Source organism: Trichechus manatus, unplaced genomic scaffold, assembly GCF_000243295.1.
Source record: "Trichechus manatus latirostris isolate Lorelei unplaced genomic scaffold, TriManLat1.0 scaffold00158, whole genome shotgun sequence".
NCBI lineage: Eukaryota > Metazoa > Chordata > Mammalia > Sirenia > Trichechidae > Trichechus > Trichechus manatus.
The window spans coordinates 3,050,793-3,062,600 of NW_004444094.1; the positions used below are offsets into that span (position 1 = coordinate 3,050,793).

General features: G+C 35.2%; 1 non-coding gene across 1 annotated transcript; it reads left to right on the forward strand.

Annotated features, from left to right (window-relative positions):
- The first annotated feature begins 7,375 nt into the window (after positions 1–7,375).
- LOC111822318 (U6atac minor spliceosomal RNA) lies at positions 7,376–7,499 on the forward strand. The gene has a single exon (XR_002825606.1). It is a non-coding gene; the product is annotated as a U6atac minor spliceosomal RNA (small nuclear RNA).
- The last annotated feature ends 4,309 nt before the right edge of the window (positions 7,500–11,808 follow it).

Here is an 11,808-nt window from a genome sequence, read left to right on the forward strand (position 1 = left end):
GGAGAGGGTTGACATGTTGTGGGGTTGTTAACCAATGTCATAAAACAATATGTGTACTACAGTTTAATGAGAAACTATTTGTTCTGTAAACCTTCACCTGAAGTACAATTAAAAAAAAAAAAAAAACTTTCTTTTTTTAATTAAAAATTTGGTAACGAAGGGGTTTTTAAGCTTCAGTCTCTGGATGGATTTATAATTTTTTTCAAGAACGCAGCCCTCTCTTTTGCTGAACTTCCTGTTGTCTCTCAGTTTTGCCATGTGAAAGGCACTAAATGTGTCTACCACACAAAGGGAAGCAGAACTGAGTGGGTCTGATAATTAAAGAGGTAGAGGGAAGGACATAGTTTAGGTAATATTATTTAAAGCCCTAGAGTCAGCTATACCTAAACAAAATGTGTGTCTGAAATTTTTAGTTATATAAGCAGTACATTCCCAAGGTACATAGGTTAGAAGAAAAACAAAAACAAAACAAAACAAAAAATCTACAAACACGAATAATACCACAAAGCCACACTTTAGAACTGGATTTGACTCTAGGTTCTAAGTTTCACTGACAGAGGGCAGATACTGTCCTGGCACTTTGCATGGCCCTGAACTGCTGAATGATAACATTTTTTTTCTTTTCTTTTAATATGTAGTCACACATCAACCAATCTGGCAGGTTAAATAAGAGAGAAAGATTTTAACTAAAATTATGGGGACAGCAAAATTATCAAAAGAAAAATAACATGCAAGAATAGAACTCTTCTCATTCAAAGAAGAATAAATTAACATAGTTTATAAAGAAAATATTCTATACTCTGGCGAACAGCCTCTGGGGTCTTAAAAACTCCTGAGCAGCCATCTGAGATACTTTACTTGTCTTACCCTGTAGGGAGCAAGGGAGAATGAAGAAAACCAAATACACAAGGGAAAGATTAGTTCAAAGGACTAATGGACCACAACTACCACAACCTCCATCAGACCGAGTCCAGTATAACTAGATGATGCCCGGCTACCACCACTGACTGCTGGCATCACAATAGAGGGTCCTGGACAGAGCTGGAGATAAATGTAGAGCAAAATTCAAACTCACAAAAAACGACCAGACTTACTGGCCTGACGGAGACTGGAGAAACCCTCAAAATATGGCCCCCGGACATGCTTTTAGTTCAGTAATGAAGCCACTCTTTAGGTTCACCCTTGAGCCAAAGATTAGACAGCCCTATAGAACAAAATGAGGCTTAAGGAGCACACCAGCCCAGAGGCAAGAACTAGAAAGCTGGAGGGGACAGGAAAGTTGGTAATAGGGAACTCAAGGTCAAGAAGGGAGTGTGTCGATATGTCGTGGTGTTGGTAACCAATGTCACAAAACAGTATGTATACTAATTGTACAATGAGAAGCTAGTTTGTTCTGTAAACCTTCATGTAAAGTACAATAATAAATAAATGAAATAAAAATCTAAATGCAAAACAAACAAAAAAAAGAAGAAGAAGAAATGTGAAACAATCACAGTAATGGTCTCTGTGAAATCATTCTGCCAATTAGAAAAAGAAATATCTTCACCACCCAGAGGCAAAGGAAGAGCATAGTTTGAATATGAAAGAGAGATTTCTTCCAGGAGTTAAGAAATACAATTTAGAGAGCATCAGCTTTGTGTTTTCAATCAATTTTTTTAAAAAAATGATACATTAATTACATGAAAAAAGGTATAAAAGATAACATAGGAAGAGTAAATGAGACTAAGAAGTAGATCTCCAGGTCTTTCTTTCCAGGCACCTCTCTGTGGACCCTGACTGCCAACCTTTAGGTTAACAATGAAGATCATTAACAATCTGCACCAACCAGGGGTTGACCCCCACTACTAGAAGATAATGTCCATGAGCAGGAGCTATGTTTATTCAAGGCTATATTCTCAGCACATAGAAAATTGCCTACGGTGTTATAGGCATCTAATTCATACTTGATAAATGAATATAAATTTGAGTACCAAGCAGTGTTTCTTACCTATTAAAGTTAAAATACTAAACCTTATATAAATTATGTGTTTTAGTTGATATAATACTCTTCAGTTACTAGAACGCCAGCTTTCTGAGTTATTCTTTGTAATCCCGGCATTCCAAAAGATTCTGGTCAGGCCATTTTATGGCCCCTTGGTGTTAAAACTTTGATGAACAAGACTTTACCATGAAACAATGTGAACTGTGAGCTGCTACTGAAAATTATGGATATGAGGATTTATACTCCAAAGATAAAAGTAAGTTCGGATTTTCCCTCTGTTTTAATGCTACATACACCTTTTCCCCCCTCTAGTGGTGTGAATAATTGAGACCTGGGTATATATTTAGTCAGTTTTGCTAATGCTTTGCTGAACTGTAACAACTGGAAAATAGGATAATAACCATACACTAAATGTAGTTAATTCAGGAATTCAGTTTTAAATATGTTCTAAAAACCATATAAAATCAGCATTTTTTAGGGGGAAATATGTTTAAATAGAAGCTATATACATTTTCTTATACGGAAAAGTATATCTTTTAGGATATAAACAGTAAGAAATTATAATAATTTCCAATAATTTGTTCTTTCCTTTAAGAAACCAACGAAACAAACAACAACGATACAGGTATATGTGCACACTATTACCATAACTGCAACATTTGGTTTCTTGAAATTAGACTCTCAAATTATAGGAGCACTTTAAAGTAGTCATATTTTTTGGTTGAATGTGAGAAGGGTGCATTTTATTGCATTGATTTTCCTATATTAGTTTATAAAATATTTATGTTCACCACTAGCCTGTCAATTTGTCTTATTGTGGTGGCTTATGAGTTGCTGTGATGCTAAAAGCTATGCTACCAGTATTTCAAATACCAGCAGGGTCACCCATGGTGGACAGATTTCAACAGAGCTTCCAGACTAAGATAGACTAGGAAGAAGGACCGGAAGATCTACTTCTAAAAAAAATTGACCAAAGAAAATCTTATGAATAGCAGTGGAACATAATCTGATATAATGCAGGAAGAGGAGACAAAGTATATCCCACATGAATTAAGAGATCATCTCAAGAATAGATTTTATATATTGAACAATAGTGACCAAAGACCAGTTGAGTTGTGGGATGACATCAAGGACATCATACATGAAGAAAGCAAGAGGTCATTAAAAACACAGGAGAGAAAGAAAAGACCAAAATGGATGTCAGAAGAGACTCTGAAACTTGCTCGTGAACATAGAGTAGCTAAAGCTAAAGAAATGATGAAGTAAAAGGGCTGAAAAGAAGATTTCAAAGGGTGGCTTGAGAAGAGAAAGTAAAGTATTATAATGAAATGTGCAAAGACCTGGAGTTAGAAAACCAAAAGGGAAGAATACACTCGGCATTTATAAAGCTGGAAGAAATAAGGAAAAAATTCTAGCCTGGAGTTGCAATATTAAAGGATTCTATGAGAAAAATATTGAACCATGCAGAAAGCATCAAAAGAAGATGTAAGGAATACAGTTTCACTGTTCCAAAAAGAATTGATCTATTCAGAACGTAGCATATGATCAAGAGCTCATGGTACTGAAGGAAGACATCCAAGCTGCACTGAAGACATTGGCAGAAAACTAATTGAAATGTTCCAACAAATGGATGCAAGGCTAGAAGCATTCACTCATCTATGCCAAAAAAATGGGAAGACAGCTACCTGGCCAATCGACTGAAAGAGATCCATATTCATGCTCATTCCAAAGAAAGGTGATCCAACAGAATGCGGAAATTATCAAACAATATCATTACTAGCATATGCAAGTAAAATTATGCTAAAGATAATTCAAAAATGATCACAGCAGTATATCAACAGGGAACTGCCAGAAATTCAAGCTGGATTCAGGAGAGGATTAGGAACTAGGGATATAATTGCTGACGTTAAATGGATCTTGGCTGAAGGCAGAGTATAAAGAAAGAGATTTTCCTGTGTTTTATTGACTATGCTAAGGCATTTGACTCTATAGATCATAACAAATTTTAGATAACATTGCAAAGAATGGGAGTTATAGAACACTTAATTGTGCTCATCAGGAACTTATACATACACCAAGATGTAGTTGTTTGAACAGAAGAAGGCGATATTCCGTGGTTTAAAATCAGGAAAGGTGTGCATCTGGGTTGTATCCTTTCACCATACTTATTCAATGTGTATGCTGACAAAATAATCCAAGAAGCTGGATGATATGAAGAAGAACGCGGAATCAGGATTGGAGGAAGAGTCATTAACAACTTGTTATTTGCAGATGACAGAACCATGTTTGCTAAAGTGAAGAGGACTTGAAGCACTTACTGATAAAGATCAAAGACTACAGCCTTCAGTATCGATTCCACCTCAACATAAAGAAAACAAAACTCCTCAGAAGTGGACCAATAAACAGCATTAAGATAAACAAAACAAAATATTGAAGCTGTCAAGGATTTCATTTTACCTGGATCCACAATCAAGGTCCATGGAAGTAGCAGTCAAGAAAACAAACAACATGATACAGTGGGCAAATCTTCTGCAAAAGTCTTTAAAGTGTCAAAAAGCAAAGACGTCACCTTAAGGACTGAGGTGCACCTCACCCTTGCCATGGTATTTTCAGTTGCCACATATGCATTTGAAAGCTGGACAATCAATGGGAAAGATGGAAGAAGGATTGGTTCCTTTGAATTATGGTGTTGGCAAAGAATATTGAGTATACCATGGACTTCCAGAAAAATAAACAAATCTGTGTTTGAAGAAGTACAGCCAGAACGCTCCTTAGAAGCAATGATGGCAAGACTTCATCTCACGCACTTTGGACACGTTATCAGGAGGGACCAGTCCCTGGAGAAGGACATCATGCTTGGTAAAGTAGAGCGTCAGAGAAAAAAAGGATGACCCTCAATGAAGTGGATTGACACAATGGTTGCAACGATATGCTCAAACATAGTAACAATTGTGAGGATGGCATAGAATCAGGCAGCGTTTTGTTATGTTGAATACAATGTGGCTATCGGAACTGACTCAAAGGCACCTAACAACAACTACATACTATGTGATTTTTAAGGAACCCTGGTTGCATAGTGGTTAAGCACTTCCCTGCTAACTGAACGGTTGGCAGTTCAAACACACTAGCCGCTCTGTGGGAGAAAGATGTGGCAATTTGCTTATGAAAAGATAACAGCCTTGGAAACACTATTGGGCAGGTCTCCTCTGTCCTATAGGGTCGCTGTGAATCGAAATTGACTCAGTGGCAATGGGTTTGATTTGGTTTCGGTTCATATTAGATTTAAAATATACATACCACTCATTCTGCACATTGCTTCTTCCTCTAAGTGTTTATTTATTTATTTTTAGTTTGGTTGCTTAATAAACTATCACATAGATGTAATTGTAGACTATAATGAATTTTATATACATAAACAATAAATTAGAGTAAACATTGGCAAGAATTTTTCAGGGGTATATAATTTTTATTTATCTTTTGTGGATAATTAGGCTAAGGATTATTTCTAGAAAAGTGAGGGGAAATATAATACTGTAATGTATACCTGTAGTTCTTATGACTTGTTATTTTATTCCCAGATTAATGGACAAAAAGTTTCTGCAACAAATTGAGTTTCCTCTTCAGTTAAGGTATATGCTATATCTTTAACATGAACTCATCAAGATGAGTTGCTGAAAGACAACAAAAAATACATTTTTGCATATCTATTATTTTTTATTTATACAATTTGATCGAAATAATTTTTCTCTTGTCAAATCACTTTGTGGGAAAGTGTTAATAGACTGCATCATGACAACAAAAAATGTTATTTGATGAAAAAAAAAAGTCATTGACTGTGTTATTCCTACAATGATTTCTTTTGACTTTCCTCCAGAAACTGTGAGCCCATAAACAATAACGTCTTGCACACAGAATTCTACATGATTATTTGTAAATGGACACATAGAGTGTTGAATATTTCTTAAATACTGACATTGTGGCTTATTAGCTGTAAGGTCTAGAGAAATCTGTGTTCTGGGCATATTGAATCCCTGAAATGTACCTCAGAGATTCTTCCACCATGGAATTCTGCTTTACTTACCTTGTAGATTTGCGTCCATCTGTGCTGTTGATCTGACGCTTAACAACTTGGATAATGGCTGTTGGAAAAACATTACAGTGTAAGTAGTAACAGATTTAGGACACCACAGATGAGAAAAAAAAAATCAAAACTAATTATACATGTATTTCTATAATGAAACTAGACACGTAATACTTTACCAAGTTCATTTCTGTATATTCATAATTGAGCTGTTTTACATATCACTTCCCAGAATAACTTTATTTCTTTCACATATGAGTCCATGATAAAATAAAGAATAAATCACTTACAGCTTCACACATAACTTGCAAACTAAAGAAGTTAATATTGTCATGCATTTATTGTTTAACATGAAAAGAGAGGACGTGACTTTTGCATTTAAAATTAAACGTCAGATTTTTTCCTGAAAATGATTGCATTTCTAATTGAAATGTCTATATTCTATAAAGACAAAATAAATAAGGAAACATATATAAAACTGCTTTTATTAACCATTGTTTATTTTAGACTGGAAATTCATATTATTTTTACACTTGAAGAATGATAATACGTTTTCCAAAATAAATGTGAAAGAACACATCGTTCACAGCATGAAAAAAGACTAAATTAATTTAACTGCCATACTATGTAATGTAATACAAATTGACTTATAAACATTTTACAAAGAAAAACTTTCTTTAATAAAATTATAATTTACACTGCACATGCATTCATTTTATTGAGATTACTGAAGGTCAATAAGATAAGGACTAGAGATTCTCATTTGAATTCAATCAGAAAGACGTTATCTTGATTTCAGTAGAATGGTGTGTGCAGTGGAGACACTAAATCTTAAAAAGAAATTAGCTGTGAGTAGTCAATGCACATCACCTAAGTAAAGAAAATAAAAATTAAAAAAAAAAAAAGAGAGAAATGTTATTGGAAATAGAGTCCAATACCCCAAAGACCCCAAAATACAAGATCCCTTAGTGGAAGCCTGTCAGAACCCAAGTATGGTAAGGTCACTGAATGTCTTATACCAAGTATGCACAGTCTCCCTTGAACCCAGGTGCCACATTGCAAAAATTGAAAGAATAGCAGTCAAAATAACAATATCTGAAAGACTGAATTAATTGGCAGATGACTAAATTAAACCAGAGTGATTAATTACTTTCAAGTTCCAGATTGCTCTCCCATCCCACCAGTATTGTCCAAAAGTCTGACTGAGTCTTTGGGACACTCTGAGAAAACTGCTTTCATTTATACAGGAAAAAATAGAAAACATAGAAAAATCTTTGTGTTGGGATTACATTTTAAACTCTCTACCATACTTTGTGTTGTATGAAACGAGAAGGTTAGCACTCCCTTTAACAAGGAAGGAAGAGGACCTTGGACCTTACAACACACATATGGTTAAGGCATTGCCACCTACTTTGTGGCATCTAACCACAGTTTGGAGCCCTGGCAACACAGTGGTTAAAAGCTCAGCTGCTAATCAAAAGGTTGCCAGTTCAAATCCACCAGCCACTCACTGGAAGTCCTGTGGGGCAGTTCTACTCTGTCCTGTAGGGTTTCTGTGAGTCAGAATTGACTCGACAGCAATGGGTAACATACTTTACATAGAATGTTTGTGGCCTGTGTCATTTTGATCATCTCCTTCATAATCAACAACAGATAAGTATTTACTTGACATAATACATTGTGCTGTGTGATTTCATTCTATTAGTAACTTAAGATACAGGCTTAAATATACTATTTAGTTCATTTTAAAATCTAATTCATTGTCCAAACAAATTACCATATTTTTATGCAAATAACATGTACCATCTGCATTTGTTTGCTGGCTGGGCCCTCTCCCCTCAAGGCAGCCTCACAAGCACAGCCATGCCAATCGTCTTCCACATGTTTCTGTGAAAAAGATTAGCACAGCACGCTCACGAAAATACTTTGTTGGAGGAGAACATGGCCATCAAATAAAGGCAAAAAGTGCACATTATTTGCATAAAAATACAGTAAATGCATTTAGAAAAACAGATCTTTAGAGAGTAATTAGAATAATTTTGTGTATCTCAATTTACATGAAATTGATAAGGTGATAATGAATCAGCTATATAAAATGTGTAAAAACAATTAAAAGGCAGTTATACTATACCTTATGAAGTTTTGTAGTATTCAGTTTTAGGATGTGTTTACAACATGCCCTGCAGTAAACCAATGAATTCAGTTAAATTTGACACACAACACATACTGCAAACTTTCTAAGAACCTGTAAGCAAAGTTTATTAGTATAGGGCAGTGCAAGAAATTGAAAATAATCTACTGGGGACAGAGCAAGGATTAGTGTTGCATTAGTCTTATTTATTATCTTAATTAATATTAAAAGAGAGTAAATGTAAAATTAAGAAACTCACAGATGTTGTTGAGGGGCAAGCTAAGGAAAATTCTAATAAGGACAATTAGACAATGGAAGATGTTAAAGGAATAAAAATGTGAGAGAATTCTTGTCAGATAATACAAAATACAGGATCAGAATTTTTTTTTAATTTGAGTGATAAAATAATAGAAATGCAAGACAGAAGTACATTCAAAGGAGAGCATGAGGAAAGTTAAGAGAAGATAAATAAACCTCCATGAAGAGCCATTACAGTGGATTTACAAAAGCTGAAACATCCAAAGACCATAATCCCCGGAAGAAATTATACCTACTCCTCACTTATTGACTATCTCAATATCTGACATTTTGCATTTACAATAGTAGTGAAAAATCTACTATTCAACTATTTTGCAAAATAACGATGTACATCTGGCAGTAACAAATGCCAAGGTGTGAGGCAAAGGTAATGCTGTCTGTGATGGTTAAGATTATGTGTCAACTTGGCTGGGCCATGATTCTCAGTGGTTTTGCTGTTATGTAATGATGCAATTTGTCAGTTATGTAATGAGGTAATTTGGCAGTTATGTAATGGTATAATTCAGCACCTGGGTAATAATGCAGTCATCTTCCATTTTGTGATCTGATATGGTCATCATCTATTTTTGCATAATGCCGATTTTTGCATAACGACCTCGTCTTTCGAACCTAACTATGTTGACAAGTGAGGAGCGGGGGTGGTTTATTATATATGCCAACTAGCTATAAGAAAGATCTCTCTAAGTGTTGGTGAGAGGTGGAGAATTTCCAAAACAGAAAGGGCTATCTTGAAATGTACTTAGTTTTCTCTCTTTGATATGCAGTTTATATATCACCAACTTGAGGTAATTTAAGACCCAGATAGTTATAGGATTGAACTTTGTGGCCATGAAATTCTACCTTTAAGATGCTAATAAAGAATTACTTTGAGATAATCTGTGAATGTTAAGTGTGAGAAAGCATGAACTTCGTTGACAGATAGATCAGGGTTAGAATCCCTACTCCATCATATATTAACTGCGTGAAATTAAGCAAGTTATCTAAACTCTCTGAATTGCTGTTCTTTCATATGTAAACTGAACCAATATCCCTATCTTACAAATCTATAATAATTAAAAGAGGTAGAATATGTATAGAAAACAAAGCATAGAGTTGTGAGGACTAATGAGAATAATGTATGTGAAATATCTAGAACAATACGTAGCATTCTATAAACAGTGTATTTGTTTGGTATTATTACTACTATTACATAACCTAAATATACCTAAATATGTAATGGCTAGCTTTTTTTTTATGATCAGAATCCTTCAATTTGGAAGCATAGTACATAAAACATAACGTAAGCTAGCATAAGTAACATACAGTTAGAAATATCAGATGATAGCATTTGCCTTTTGCTGTAGTATTGAAAAATTTTTAAAGATAACAATACATAGAACTTGTAAAAAATTATTGTTTTACTTAACCTTTTATATTATAAATGCATAAGAAGTTACTTTTCTCTGATGTCAATACATGTTATCAATACATAGTTTTATTATTTATATTTTGGCTACTCTTTTCATTATATCATACAGGCTTATCCTTCAAAATGAAGCAATTTGCTTATTGTTTTCTCTTGTACTTTTCCTGGGACAAGAAGTCAAATGAGAGGGAGAGTTAAAATGATTCCAAAGATCTGACACACTGAAGTAATTTGTGGACTACCAACATTTTTAGAATCCATGTCTTAGATCTGTGTTCAGTGCATATAACTGATGATAAAGTCACCTGGACGCTTATTAACAAGGATTCGTTATTGGAGATTCTAAACATGTAGGGCTGGAATAGAGAACTTACGTCTCTACCGAGCACCCTGGGGGATTCTTATCATCAGAAAATTCGGGACAGTAACTTAGGCCACAACAATGGAAAGAGTTTGTGTCTTTCAGGAACGAATTAAATGATTCTTTGCTTCATCCTGTCAAAACAAAATTCTGTAAATGTCAAATACATAATACTTGTACTGGTACACATTAAGCATATGCCAAAGTTTTGTTTAACTCAGTGAAGGGACTGGCAGGATGATGAGTCAAGTTCAAAAGAGAATGAAAATGAAAGGAACACTCCAGTAAGATTGTTAAATTAGATATCAACCTGGTTAATGTCTTATAGAACAGTAAAACCAAAACTTTGTGGATTCTCTTCTAAAAGGAAAATATTTGCAACCTTAGAAGTCTAAAAATTCTTTACAACTTTTTACTTTTATACTCACTAATACGAAACTTTTAAAGCTGTGAAGTACCTAAACGAAACCAAACCCATTGCGGTCGAGTCAATTTTGATTCATAGTGACATTATAGGACAGAGTAGAAGTGGCCCATAGGGTTTCCAAGGCTGTAATCTTTATGGAAGCAGACTGCCACATCTTTCTCTCATGGAGTGGAGCAGCTGGTGGATTCAAACTGCCAACTTTTTGGTTAGGAGCTGAGCGCTTAAACACTGCGTCATCAGGGCTCATTGTAAAGTGCCTAGAACTGACCCAATTGTAAATAGCACGTCAGAGTTTTAACCCATAGGGAGTCCGGTGACCTTAGTTGGGCCCACAAGGCCCAAACAATATTGAAAGGACTTGCTGTCAATGTTTTGCCTGAATTCCAAATCTTGGATTTTTTTTTTTTTTCCCCCAACCAATAAGGTTACGTAAGATATGTTTGGTTCTGGTTTTCCTTACGTTTACATACATACATATATGTACGTATATATAATATTTTTTTAATAAAGTGATGTCAGTACAGTCTCATAAGTAGAGGAAGAAGATTTTTCTTGAGAAGTTTGATTTCAGGACCAAAAATGGAGTTGAAAACTGATTGAATTGAATGTCTATATCTAACCCAAACACAAAACAAATGATAAAATCTGATATTCATTTGCATTCTTTAATAGAAAAGAGTTGCTTTATTAGAACTCTATGACTGCTAATTCTTAGAGAAATGAGTCTAATGATAATGAGTCAAGAACAAAACAAAATCCAAGGCAGGGCCAAGATGAAGGAGTAGTCAGATGTTTCCGGTGGACCCTCTTACAACAAAGACCGGAAAAAACAAGTGAATTGATTATATATGGCAATCTGGGGACCATGAACATCAAAGGCAGAGTTGAGAAATCAGACTGAGTGGCAGGGGGAGGGAGAGATGGTTCAGAAAGCAGCAAGAAGTTGCTGGACCTGACCCGGCAAGAGCTTGAGCCCTTCAGGACTGAGCAGCTCAGGGGTGAGCGGTGAGGCAGGCAAGCAGCAGTTCCCAGGAGGCTCATTTTCTGCACCGGGAGAGACTCAGCACCAGAGAGTCTACAGGGCCACCCAGAACCAGTGAGAAG